Raw genomic sequence first — 14,984 nt, forward strand, 5'->3', positions numbered from 1 at the left:
AAAAGACTATGAAGTTTTGCTTTCTGTTCACACTTTGGTTTTATCGGCCTTTTCTGTTCTGTGAATTCTGGTGAAGGCAGTTCAGTCTTATGGGTTTGGAACTCCTGAATTATCATAGACCCATTGGTGTGTGGATTACTAATAAGCATTAATGGAACCATATTTTCAGGCCTCTTTGCACACATAGCTTAGTTAGAATTCTTAGCTTCTAGAAAAGCTGATATTTGACACTGTGGGGATGGTGCTCTTAGTGCAGGAAGAAAATATTACCAGAAAGAATTTTGGGGCTTCAAACATAACATGTCAGTAGCTGTTGACTGGAACTTTCTAACCAGAAGTACATGAGAACTAAGTTCTTGCCAGAATTCAGACTTTCCTGCTCTCTGTGCTCTGTAAAGCCTAGTGGTGGATTTTCAGTTAATGCCTTAGGCTACATGAGAAAGGAGTTCCTGCAAGAATGTCGGGAATTCCTTTGGTGCCCAAGAGGAAATATGAGGACTCTGGACGCCAATGAGAGAATGGAAAATGAGGATGGGTGCCGTAATCATCATGCCGACGACTCCTGTAGTTTACTTCGTTTTCTTTTTAAAGTAAGATCTAAAAGTGTTTGAGAATTTTTATAAAGCATAGGTCAACTTTCTAGCACTTTCAAGTTGAATGCAAGTTCGTGTTCTTCAAGTGACAAGTAAGTGTAGGTAAGTCCACTCACTCCAGGTCTGTAATTTTTAAAGATACTTAATAAATGGGTTCTGTTTGTTACTCGCAGAATGCAGACAAAAATTCATAGGAGAAAGAGTGGTTTAGGGATCTGTTTGTTTTAATTTAATGTAACTAAACACACTTGTAATCCTTTTAAATTATAGTCTATTTGTGTATTCTTGATAATTAAAGTTATCTATGGTATGTTTCTGTGTGAGTGTATGTGTGTGTTCATGATGGGGGAAAAAATGGCCTCTTGGGAAGAATGGCATTTTGATGAATCACAGGAAATAGTAAATTATGCGGATTCCACACAGTTCCCAAGGCTGTGACCATTTTACCTCTGAAATTCATGAACCAAGGTCTGAAGGGAGATTGGCTGGAATTACAATTCAGATGCTTTACTTTGGGAGGAGTGTAGGGTGGGGACAGAATTAAATTTTCAGTTTATTTCTCCAAACAAAACCCATTGTGACGGCCACCCGTAAGAGGGAGGGAATGCATACTTTTATGATAAAAATTTCTAGCAATGTGAAGCACAGAGGCATTTATTTTAGATGATACTGGCTTTAAAAAAGTTTAGATTGGTGGTCATAATAATAGCCTATTCAAAACATTTCAGGAAAGAACATAACTGCACAGGGTAAGGTTGACCAGGTACATGAAATGGTAATGAACTCAGTAATAAGTGAACGTTCCAGATTTGCACGTTCTTGCTACACACTGAGTTTCAGGGGCTCTTTGTAAATAAAGTGGGAAACCTTATTTTTTCTTCTCAATATTCTTGTTTTTCTCTCATTTTAATTCTCTTGGTTGCCTTGTCAATTAAGTTAATTAAGGCTGAAAATAATTCCCCCAAGGGGGCATTGAACTAAAACATTTCAGGCAAAATCATCTCTAAGACTTTTAATCTAGTCAGGAAATATTAATAATATGCAAGTGGGGTTATGCATAAAAGGAATGGTATAAAACGTTGCATTGTTCTTGGTGCATATATTCAGACAAAACACTGCATTTACTGTCTCCAGAAAACGAAAGTTAATTTATGCACTTCATCAACAGGCTTTATTACAGTGCCACATATTTGTGGTGGCCCTCAGGCCATGGGAACTTTTCACTCTTGACTCCACTCATTTAAAAAAAGGTCAGGTTCTTAAAAGGAATGGATATATGTATATGTATATGTATAACTGAATCACTTAGCTGTACACCTGAAACTAACACAAAGTTGTAAATCAACTATACTCCAATATAAAATAAAAATTAAATTTAAAAAAGGTACAGATTGGTTTTAAAAAAAGCTAAAAAAAAGAATCAAATCACTCTATTTTTTAAAAGGGGTTCCATACAATAATGGAAATGCAGTTGAGAGTCTCAGCTTTTTGTTAGTCAGTTGAAGAGTAATTGGCAAAAAAGTCTTAAACTCTCTGAGCTCCAGTTCCCTCCTTATTCAGTGAGGTCACAGGGATATGGGATGGATTTTAGCAAATTGAGGCTTGATTCAGAAATTAGAATATATAGTTCCCACCCAATAATTAATCTTTAATAAAAATGTAGATTCACATTTGATTGCATCCCTTCCTCCAGCTCAAGTCTGTAGCGGAATGGACGCTTCAGAGTAAAGAAGGAGGCACCGTGTTTCTGTCTGTCTTTCCCTCCAGCAGATCCTTGCTGCCCTGACCCTAGTGGTGTCAGGGTGAGAGGGAAAGGTGGGTGAGAAAGACAGAGAAGTTCTCACTTGACCTCTGTTGTGAGATGGCTCTGCATTCTCTTCCCAAGTCTCTTTCTTTCTTGGGAACATTCTTAGTATCTTCAGAGGCCTCTACCATGAATGTCTGAAAGCCCGACTGTAACACTGATGATCATTATTCTCTAGCCCTGTGCTCCCAGCTCAGCCCCTGGAGGTCCAGCCTGTCCAGCATGGACAGGAGACAGAAATGTTTGCGCCTGGCTCTGTCCCCCTCTCCTCTGTAACCCATATCTTGTCCAGGGAAGACAGGCATCCTTGGCCCCAACGAAGTCTGAGTATGCAAGGCCACCCCCAGACCTCCCCTACCTTTAATCTGCACCCAAAGCAGCTTACCAGCTGTTCACTTTCTCCATTTTCTAAGTAGAGACCAAGCACGGTCCTTCTGGCCCTGTTAACTCAGAGCCAACGCACTCAGCCCTTGACGGGTGCTTCTGAGGCTCCTGTCTCTGCTTGAGTTGAGGCGTTAGCACAGAACTACTTTCTCCAAACACATCATCTCACGCGTCCTTCTTTGATCTCAGTTTCCTTGGCCCGCACCATTTTTTAACACTCGATGTACATTTATGCCCATCTAACCAGCTTCCTGTCATTCTGCTCTGACATTTCTTTTTTTATATAAATTTATTTATTTTTGGCTGCATTGGGTCTTCATTGCTGTGCACGGGCTTTCTCTAGTTGTGGCAGCGGGGGCTATTCTTTTGTTGCGGTGCGCAGGTTTCTCATTGAGATGGCTTCTCTTGTTGCAGAGCAGGGCTTTAGGCACATGGGCTTCAGTAGTTGTGGCACATGAGCTCAGCAATCGTGGCTCATGAGCTCTAGAGCACAGGCTCAGTGGTTGTGGCACACGGGCTTAGTTGCTCCGCGGCATGTGAGATCTTCCCGGACCAGGGCTTGAACCCGTGTTCCCTGCACTGGCAGGCGGATTCTTAACCACTGTGCCACCAGGGATGCCCTGCTCTGACATTTTACAAATGTTATTACAACTTGCTCAGCGGTCTGCTATCTATTTTATCTTCATACCTCGGTTTTACAAGAATATAATTTTTCCTTTAAATTTATTTTTTATTGAAGTATAGTTGATGTATAATATCATATGTAACAGGTGTACAATATAGTGATCCACAATTTTTAAAGGTTATGCTCCATTTGTAGTTATTATAAGATATTTGCTATGGCCCCCATGTTGTACAATATATCCTTGTACCTTATATTTTTGTGGTAGTTTTTTTTTAATTTAATTTTTATTTTATATTGGAGTATAGTTGATTTACAGTGTTGTGTTAGTTTCTCCTGTACAGCAATGTGATGCAGTTATATGTATACATATATCCGCTCTTTTTCAGATTCTAAAAAAATATAATTTAACATACCATTACAAATAATTTAAATTCTAATAGCTTTCAAAACTTCTTATTCCATTCTCTCTTTGTGAAGCCACCCAATGAATCCCTATTGACTCATAATTCTAACAGTTCATTTTAAACATTTTTGAAAGTAAAGGAATTTAAAAAATTGTCATTATAAAATTGTGGCTAAGAATTAAGGGATGCGTGTTCCTATTCATTAACACTGTTGATTATTTGTTTTGTTTTTATAAATTGAACAATTGATTGTTTTAGGACTGATTCACTCTGGAGATTACTAATTTACTTACAGATGTGTCCAGGTCTGGATTCATGGAACAGAAAATTCTATAGGTAGATTTCAGTTAATTGACCATATATAGAATAAATCAAAACTTAATACATTCTTAAAGTGTTTTCATTTGACAAAATTGCATTGAGCACCTTATATCTGCAAGGCAGTGTAGTAGATGGTACAGAGGCCATGAAGACGCATAGAACAAATCTCACGGTCTGCTCTAGGACAAGGTGGTTGCCTAGGATGAGTCTTAATCAACATCACACGTGTGGAGCAGCTTAGTTTCATTCGGATGGTAATTGATTATTTGGAGAATTAACTTCAAACATAATATTAAGTAGTGTGTTTAATATTAAGGAATTTAAAGAGAAAACAAAAAATGGTCCATAATCTACTGCACAGATAATGCCTTTTGACAAAAAAAAACAACAACAAAATAAAACAAAACCAAAATATAAGTGCATGTTAAGAAAATTTTAATAGGATGGAAAGCTGTGAAAGGAAAAGTGAACATCTTCTATCCTGTGTCCTGTTTCCTCTTTCCAAATCTAACTATGCACTTCTAAGAGTTCTTGCCTGTTCTTCTAGAGAATTTAATGTGGACATATTTATATTTGCATATATGTATATAAAATTATCATTAGAGATATGTAGATACCAGCTGCTTCTTTTTTCCCTCATTTCTTCACCTTTTCTATCTCTCCTACAACTCTACCTCATCCTTGTTAATAGCAATAGTATATTTCTTGTAATCTGGGTACCAGAATGTCGTCAATCAGTGCATTCTTGATGACTGCTTTCATTGCTAATACAAACAATGATGTGATGAACATTATTACGCATATATCTTTGAACCTTGTGATAAATTCCTAAGTCTAACACTAGATCAAAGGAACCCTGAGGTTTCTGCTATTTCAGAGATTGCCAACTTGCCTGTAAGAAATGATCCATACATTTATATTTTAACCAGTAGCATCTGCTTTTTCTCATAACCTCTCTAGCATTTGGACTGCTGAACTTCCAAATTTTTTGCCAATCTGAACTGTGAAATATGCAACCTCATTTTTTAATACATTTCTTTCATTATGAAGGAGCTTAGATCACCTTTATCCATCATTTGTATATTTTTCTAGAAGCTTACTCATTTTTTTACAGATTTTTATTTTGGATTGTATATCTTTTTACTGACTTTTTTGAATTCTGTATAAATTAAGAAAATAACATTCTATCTGACGTAGCACATATATTCTCCCCAATTTCTTTTCTGCATTTTGATTTCATGATATTGTTGCCGTACAAAAGTTTAAAATATGTGTGTATAAAATCTAACATATTTTTCTTTTGAGCGTTCTAGGTTTTTAGACCACCTTAAAATAGCTTTCCCACTAAAATATTATGAATAAATTCATCCATACTTTCTTCTAGACCTTTTGAATTTATTTTTATATTCTAATGTAAGGGGTAAAATACACAAACACATATGCATATACACATATACATTCACGTTTATGATATATATACACATATATACATTATGGTTCATATATGTAATTTTTAAAATCCAATCAACTGGATCTACAGTCCCAACATTAATTATTGAATAATTCTTTCCACAGAGATTTGAAATTTAGTTGTACCATGGATTTTATTTCCATATGTTTTTGCTATATTTCTGAATCCTTCTAATTTTATTCCATATACTATAATTCCATTTTTTCTCCCCAAAACAATTTTAGTAATTATTATTTTGTAGTTAATTGTATACCATTTAGGTCTATTCTCCTTTCTTTAATCTTCATTTTCAAAAATTTTCTTCAAGTTTTTATGTCTTTTCTTTGAGATAAACATTTTGTTCATTTTCACAAACATGTGTCACAGTGTTTTATGGGTCTTTTGGGGGACTCATTTGTATTCACAGATTAATTTTGAACAATTTGACCTTTTTATACTATCCTGTCTTCCTTTTATAGTTCATGGCATATCTATCCAGTCACCAAATTATGCCATGGTATGTAGTAGAATTTTAAATTTCCTTCATGTAAGCAATATGGATTTCTTTTAGATTTATACCAAGTATTTAATATTTTTGTTTACTATTAAAAATTGATTTATCTCTTCATTATATTTTCTACATTTAGATTATAACTTTACATATCACTCTCTTACAGAATTCTCCTAGTGTTCCTAATATATTTTTAAATTAATATTTCCTTGAAGCATAATCACATTACCTAAGATTAATGATAAACATGTCTCTTGATATCCTATTTTTATAATTTTTTCTTTCTCTTATCTGATTGTATTATCTAATACCTACAAAGCAGTTTAAAATTATAGCACATTCTTGTTATATTCTCGATTAAATGCGACTGATTCTTTTTACCCTATCAACAGTGATGACAGCGTTCGACTCTGTGTGTGTGTGTGTGTGTGTGCGCACGCGCACACACCTGGGTGCATTTGAGTTGGTATAAAGAAAGCAGATATTTCTATTGTTCAGGTTATTTTAGCGTCAGTATTGGACTTGAACTGTGGCTTTTGTGTGTCGATTAAGGAGTATAGATTCATAGGAGCATTTATTTCTTAAGTGGCCACCAGCTTCTTTTTTTGCTTGACTACAGCTGGGCATTTTTTTTCTTCCTTTACTTACTATAATTAGGCTTGCGGGAAGGAAGATTTTGAAATCATGCTTCATTCTGCCATCTGAAACCAGAAGTCCTGGAGGGGATGCTTTAATTATTCATCATGGAATCTCTGTATAGCAAATCAAATAGAGTTATGTATTTTTCACTTGATGATTTTGCTAATGGGATTCTAATCTTCACAACTTAAGACACCCAAAACAGCCAATAATGTTTTAAACAACATAATTAGTTATTGCCTGGAAGTTTCTACCAAAGGGCATGTGGACTTTGATGAGATAAAATTATAAACCAGAAAAAAGATATTAACACTTGTATTTTAATACATATGAGGTTTCCTATTAGCAAATCTCATTGATGTAATTATGCAGAGTTATTTTAGGTGTGAACCAAAGTCCTTTAGAAGTAGATGAGTTCTTCATCTGGACTCTACAACATTTGAAGTCCTGTTACCTGACACAGATTAGTATGAGATCCAGATGCTTTGCCAGCAATCCTAGTCTCCAGTAAAAATGAGAGGGGTTTTCATTTGTTTTTGGTTTCTTTTTGTTTCTGGTTTTTACTTAATGGTAAGTTTTCTTAGGAAGTATGCCTTAAAATTGCTCTTACAATTTGTTGATTAGTCATTGACATTTTCCACTTTTCTTAGAGTTATTATCCCAACTCTAGAATTAGGAAATACACATTTGAACATCCCCTTGCTCTCTTTCTTTCATTCCACATAGATGTTTGTGAAAGGTGTATGTACCTGTTTACATGTGTGTGCATATTAATTTCCACAATATTTTTGCCAGATATTCATGCCATAGTACAACTTTGTTCATTTATGGTGTGAAATATAACTCTCAAGCAGACCATAGCCTTGGTTCTCACACTCACACCATCTCTGTTTGTCTTTCTCTTGGTGTCTGTGTTTCTCTCTGTGTGTCTCTCTGTCTCTGTCTCTTCCTCTCATTCTGTCTGTCTGTCTCTCTCTCTGTATATATCAGCTACATAGTGATTCAGATTTTCATGGATTTCCATGGAGTTAACACAAGAGGAGATAGATTGTGCTTCTGTTGAGCAGTATCAGGCTCTGCAATCATGATGCATTCATTGCCAACATCAGGACACCTGGCAGAGTGGACACTGACCAAGAGGAAGTACCCTTGGCGGCCACGTGTTTCCCTGTTACTTACATAGCACTCACTCTCTGCCAGGTTGTGTTCTAAGAACTTTACATCTGTGAATTTACTTAATCCTTCAAAACCTTGTGAGATAGATACTATTTATCCATTCCATTTTCAGATGTAACATTGAGGCACAAGGTATTTAAACAACTTGTCTAAGATTATACACCTAGTAAGTGCAAACAAGAATTTGAACAGTTTGGTTCCAGAGCCCATACTTTTATCCACAGCAGCCCTGCCTCAGTTTTTATCTGTGTTGTAATTATTCATTTCAGGGCCTGGGCTCCTGCCAGACTGGATATTCTCTAAGGAAACACACAATCTTGTCTACCTTTCTGTTCCTGGTGTCATCACAATGCCCGCCATGTATAGGGAATACATAACTTATTTTGTTTTAAATTGAATTAAAATAAAAATTTGTCTCTATAATACCCCTTCTCTTATGCCTCTTCATAAACAGCCTTCATAATAAACTCTGAAAAGATGAAATTTGGTTAAGAAAAAGCAATATAGAAAAACTACTGTATGTTTTTCTAACATATGCTTCATTTGGCCTACTGCTTAATTCACATTTGTCATCAGTGCGCTTAGAATGTTCATTACAAATGGCCATTCTCATAACTTGGAGCTTCCTAACACCTCACTCTTTAGCCAAACAAGGTAACTCTTATGGGGAAATCTGCACATTAAAAAAAAAAAGTAGGTGTTCTGTTCATCTTCTGATGTCACATCCCAGAAAAAACATACTCCTCATTACAGCAACATTTAGTCTTCCAAAACATCAGTGACTACACAGTGTGCTCCTTTGTTTCCAAAATCAAAGGGAAAGCTTTGGATAAATGGCAATTGCTTTTTTTTCCAAAGAAGAAATCCTAATGGAAATTACACTGAAGAAAAATTTACATAAAACAAAAAGCACAGATCTTAAGTCTACAGTTCAATGACTTTTGTAAAAGTTTATACCCTTAACTGTCACCCCAATCAAGATATAGAACAGTTCTGTGGATCCAGAACTTTCCCATATTCCTCCTTCCAGCCGGTGCTCTGCACTCTCACCTTTCACCAGGCCCTGATATGATTTCTATCAAGATATCGTAATTTTGTCTGTTCTTTCTAGAACTTTATGTGAACCTTGTAAAAACAAAAGTTACTAAAAAGAACTGTAATCATGATCACTTTTATTTTTGTAAGGTCCACTTATTGGTTGCATGGTAGGTATGTCATCCAGAGAAACACGCTGATGAAGTAGGACCAGTGCAAGTTGAATTCACAAGGCAGATGATGTTGAACACAGACATTTAAGGGTGTTTCAAGATCATTCTTGAGAAGCAGGCTTCACACTGACAGTTACTCTCACCTCTGTCATGTTGTCTTTTTACTTCACAACTCTCTCAAAGTAGCGATGGGAAAATCCATTTACTCTATGTTTTGTTGCCCTAGTGGCAAATTTTGTGGTGCTCAGATCTCAGGCAGTTAGATCATAATTATCCCTCAAGAGGCTATTTTCTTAAGGCAATTTATTGGGCCAAAAAGTCCTCTGGAGAAATAACAGTATTTCTTAGTTTCAGAGAGCTTGGTTAACCTCCATCTAAAATGTGATCTTAATGACCTTCATTCTACTAAATAAATATTCATGAGTGTTCTGGCCATTATTGCTAAATATGCATAAGAAAATATTTACAAATAGCTGTCATTGGTAAGCGTATCGATTTTTCTTTATGACTGTATTGCTTTAAACAGTAGGTAATTTGTATACACTCCTGTGATCAATCTGAAGTTTACATAGTGAATAATATTTACTGGGAAATATATGTGTGTGTTTCAGTGAGTGTGTATATGCGTTCACACACCTACTACCTCCTATGTGAAAAGAGACCATTTTCCCCCCAAAATAGAGAGTTAGTGATAGCACTTACGGCATCAAGCTCCTTGAAGGACCAAATGAGGTAATATACTCAAGAAAAGTTGGGTATTATTTGGTTGACAATGTATAAAGAGGGATGGTCTTACATTGGGTACAGCCTTTACAAGATCTTACACATGAGTGGTTGCATACAAATGTCCAGTTTCCAAAGGGGAAAATAGTGGGTATAGTGACAATTTTAACTTATATTGTTACTTCCCAAATGCGACAGCTATTTTCCATGTTGGACCATGTACAGTGTACTGTACAAATAACATCAGGTATTTTTAACATGTAGTTTTGACTATACTTGGGCCTTAATATTGACTTTAGAACCTACTTCCGGGTAAGGAGCAACTCCACCCCATTGCAGTTCTTTGGTCCTTTGGGTAGTGTCCTGTTTGGAATGTCATTCCAATATCAATACTTTCTGAGATCTTCCTGCATGCAAAGGAATAAATAAGTGGTTCCCATTCTTTTACATCCTGGGCCATGTAGAAACTCTGCCTCTCTCTCATCTGCCCTGGAGACAAGTCTGTTCCAAACACCTGATAGTAGCTTCAGCTTCTAATTCTGATTTATGTTCTTACCTGCTAGGACTTTTGGTTGAATTTGGTATGTCCTCATGCTCTGGCCTAAATCTGCGACTGCCTCATTATAATCCCTGAGGCAGCTTACTACTTAATTCAGAAGCAGTGGGACAAGAGGGAGGAGATATGGGGATATATGAATATGTATAGCTGATTCACTTTGTTATAAAGCAGAAACTAACACACCATAAGAAAAAAAAAGAAGGAGGGGGACATGATACATTTAATTTGGAGTACATTTGGGCAGACACGAGCCTGGAAAGAATTAGGAGTAGACTGTTTCTTATTTGGGTTTGCCTACTTTGTGGACCAGGATCTTCACTGTGAATAATCACAAACACATTAGCGAGACCTGATGACTATATAAAGTAATTCCTACTGAGGCTTTCTAACCCAAGGTTTCATGAAACATCAAGATGTAAAAGGAATGACTGAGGTTAAGTTCTAATTTAAAACAACAATGAGAAAACTTTTTTGCTATCAAATGGATTAAAAATATAAGACCTGTATCACCTCACATGGATAATGATGATGTCCAGGAATGGTTACTTTCACAGACTAAATCAGAAAAGCCACTTGGATGGCCACTTGGAAATGTCCATCAAAATATCTTAGGTCCAGAATTTCTACTTCGAGGAATTATGTGCACGTGGACAAAATGATATATGCACAGGGATGGCCTGTGTAGACACGTTGGAACCTACTAAAGGCCCAAAGTGGAGGGGGTTTGGTTAAATATGATACAGCTACATATATGACACTGGAAAACCTCAGGTATATCATTTACTGAAAAACAAAGTACTAACCTGGCAAAACAATGCATGTAGAATAATCACATTATTATATAAAAATAGATTTAGGGGTATATGTCCATAAACATTTATAATTGCATAAAAGGGCTGATAAAGTGGAGAAGGATGAACTTGGAGGGACCTAGATATTGTAGACCCAGTTGTATATGCCATGGAAGTGAGACATTCCAGCTAGCCTGATCTAGGATTTCTCATGCTTCAAGAACAAAATATGAATAAGCATTTAAAACAACCTAATATTTTAATTGGAGCTTGCTGGCCAAAATTGGCTTCATTTCCAAGGAATACATGTGAGGGTAGCTAGCAGCGAAGCAGTGTAGATAGTAGCAGTCTTGCACCCTTTTCACATACTTTGTATTTTCCCACCTATAAAACACTGCTTTGGAAAGAGCCACGGGAGTCCTTCAGGAATCCCCGAACTCTATGGCCTTATTAGATGCACAGACATGTGTCTCCTGGTGAGAGTCTCATGCTGGGAAAGTCATTAGAATAATAAATTTCACTTCTCTGTGCACTGGCTTTCTGAGCTTCAGGTGCATATGCCTTTTGTGCTTTTTCCATTTTCCTGTAGCTTGAAGTATTGGGATTGCCGACCTATCCCTTCCTGCAAAGTTTTGCCAGCATCACGAGTTCATGGAGTGACTGATGCCTGAAATAATTTGTGGAGTTCAGATTGCCATAGCCCTACACAGTCCTCTTTATTCTCGATGTTGAAGAACTCAGTGAAAAATAAGAGCTAATTAATGAAAGTAGACTTCACAAGGGCTATTAAGGAAGATCCCATAAAATACTTTTTGATATTTTGTATTAGAGTCTGACCCCAGCTTCCATTAATACCACTATCAAGAGCATCCGATAGCATCTATTTATATGGATGGAAATTAGTACATTAAATTGCAGTTTTCAAACAGAGAGATTCTGCAAAAGGCCTTGCCACACTAAATGGCAATTTCTATGGGTGGGACAATGGCAATTTCTGTAGGTGAGGAAGGCTGCAGAAAGCAATAACATGTAAATTCACCATTAAGCTTTGCTTTTTCAAAGTAAGGATATCAAAAAGATTTAGGAAAAGTATACTATATAGTAGATATTCCTTTTAAAATGTTAAGGAATTGCCATTCAGTTTAGAAATTTAGCATAACAGCATTTTCCCATAATTCAAATATTTTTAGAATTGGTTAATCCTCTTGTGTGTATCAAACAAGGAAAAAAAATAATACATATAAGTGGCAATAAACATTTGGATCTCCAAAAATAATGCTAGGCTGGGACTTCCCTGGTGGTCTAGTGGTAAAAAAATCCGCCTTACAATGCAGGGGATGTGGGTTCGATCCCTGTTCGGGGAACTAGGATCGCACATGCCACAGCGCAGCTAAGACCACGCACCACAACTACTGAGCTCTCGCGCCACAACTACTGAGCTCTCGTGCCTCAGCTGGAGCCCATGTGCCGCAAACTACAGAGCCCACACACTCTGGCGCCTGCGTGCCACAACTAGAGAGAAGCCCGTGCACCACAACGAAAGATCCCACACTCCTCAATGAAGACCCCGCTTGCCGCAACTAAGACCCGACACAGCCAAAAAAAAATAAATAACATAAATAAATAAAAAATAAATCTTTTAAAAAAAGAGGAAAAAAAATAATGCTAGGCTGAAATAAGAGTTGAACCAACTTTCAGCTTTAAGAATATTCCTCACTGTCATATGCATCTAAATTTGGGACAGGTAAAGAAATCACTCTTTGTAAAAATGTAACTGAAGTCAGGTTTATTTCTTTTAATATAAAAAGTAAAATAGGATTACTTAGGTGACAGTTCTGTTTTTAGTGATATGCAGACATTACCTGACAACACATATCTATATTGATCTATTTGAGAAATATTAAAAAAAAAAAAACTTAGGGTTCTAATGAAAGATTCCTCCAAATTTGTTTTTCTGGCCTAACTAGAGGGAATTTTTTATCTTGCGGGACAAGAATTTTCTAAACACCAACTACTTTGACACAAGTAAAATTAAGCTCATCTCTTTACAGTCTTTTATCCTTTATCTAGTTGAGCTGTGACACTTGTCGATGACTTCTTTGCCATTGTTTCTGTATCTACAGCTTTAAAAATGAAAATGAAAGTCAGTCTTTACTAGAAAAGTGTGTTCATCCTTGATCAAGGAATCAAAAACAATTGTAAAGGTTAATTAGCAACCCAGATGTCCAACAGTGGTGGAACTATTTTGTAAAAAATAAAATGATATTTGGAAACACACATGGAAAAGCTGAAAGAGAAAAATACTATATATTTGTATGTACTTTCTGGTGAAAATTGTGTAAAAACTTTCTGGTGAAATATGTGATATTTATGAGAAGTCTTCAACATGCTTAATAATTTGATGTGATATTCCATTTTATGGATAAAGTTATAGTGTAATTTTTTAAAAATTGATGTTTATCCCGTCAATAATTACAATAGAAAAATAATTTAATTCTAATATGTAAGCATTCCATTACTTTACGTCTACATGGTGAAATATTGTCTCCACTAAAACTTACCTTTAAGAAAATCATTTAATAACCTGAAAAACAATTGTCATATGTTAAGAAAGCAACAAACAATGTGTGTGTGAATGTGTGTGTGAGAGAGAGAGAGAAGAAACAGAGACAAAGAGACAAAGGGAAAGCAAGACAGAAAAATATTTTAGTTGATGCGGAAAGGCAATGTGTCAAAACAAGAACACTGCTAGAATCAAATAATTTATCTTTAATAGAATTCTGTATATTCCAAATTTTCTGTTATTAACATTTATTACCCTTATAATCAGGAAAACACCATAAATGTTATTTAATCACCAACAAAGCATAGCAAAATTTAAAGGATATACAGCTTTTAAAACTTGTGGTTGTATTTGCTTGATAGGAATATAATTACTTTTTATTTCTTTCTGACTTTCTATATTTTCCATTTTTTCCTATAAAGAACATGTACTGTTCTTGGAAGAAAAGATAAGTTTTTTGTTTTGTTTTTTACAAAAGAGACAAATAATATTTCCCCATTCTTAATCAAATATTTTGGTGAAACTAGAAAACTAAAGGACAGTAATGCACTTTCTCTACAACTAGATTATAACTAACCAGGAAGGACAAGAGTGCACTTGATTTTATTATGTTTCTTCCTCTGTTCTAAGCCAGTAAATGAAAAGAAATATTGAGGGTGATATGTTGAAACATCCATAAACCAATGATCAAGATGTCACCTTGGATGAAAATAAGAGAATCACTGTGGCATCTCTCTTTTAGACACTGAGACTACTTTGTGCATGGAATTCATTGAAACTGTAACTAATTCTTCAGACCCTGTGCTAGTCATAGAATTGCAAAATGTCTCTTTGTATGTGGATTCTGGATACTTATGTGACCATCAATTGAGTTAACTTTTTATTAAAATAGAGAAGTTTCAGCCTGAACTAGCTTGCCATTAGAAGTTAGAAAGGAGTCTAACATTGTATCATTTAGTAAAAAAGACCACCAAGGTCCATGGAGGGATGTATGGAGTGAAGCTGGTTCAGCAAACCCTATTGTTGGTACTTGGCCTGATCACCCAGAGAGATGGAAGTGTCTATACTGATATGTGGAAAGCCAAAAGAGCAAATTGATCTATGTTCATTGGAGTGACGGCTAGGGAGCAAATTTGTCATCACTTTTCGCACCATGCCTAGTACATTGCCTGGCACTTAGTAAGTGCTCAATAAATATTGTTGAATGAATTAATGAATTCTACAGTTTCAACC

At 35.9% G+C, this 14,984-nt stretch overlaps 1 protein-coding gene and 1 pseudogene across 16 annotated transcripts in view; both read left to right on the forward strand.

Moving 5' to 3' along the window:
- RBMS3 (RNA binding motif single stranded interacting protein 3) overlaps positions 1-14,984 on the forward strand; it is a 715,503-nt gene that overhangs the window by 79,429 nt on the left and 621,090 nt on the right. Inside the window, exon 1 of one of the 16 annotated variants that reach the window (XM_033864513.2) lies at positions 583-695. The exons of 14 other annotated variants lie outside the window; for them this stretch is intronic. The gene's annotated coding sequence lies outside the window, so the exon portion shown is untranslated. Of the gene's footprint in view, positions 1-582; positions 696-14,984 lie in introns of those variants that run through there. One more of the 16 variants, XM_033864514.2, reaches the window with a different exon arrangement.
- LOC141279750 (large ribosomal subunit protein P1 pseudogene) overlaps positions 582-14,984 on the forward strand; it is a 61,426-nt pseudogene continuing 47,023 nt past the window's right edge.

This window comes from Tursiops truncatus, chromosome 10 (genome assembly GCF_011762595.2).
Source record: "Tursiops truncatus isolate mTurTru1 chromosome 10, mTurTru1.mat.Y, whole genome shotgun sequence".
Lineage (NCBI taxonomy): Eukaryota > Metazoa > Chordata > Mammalia > Artiodactyla > Delphinidae > Tursiops > Tursiops truncatus.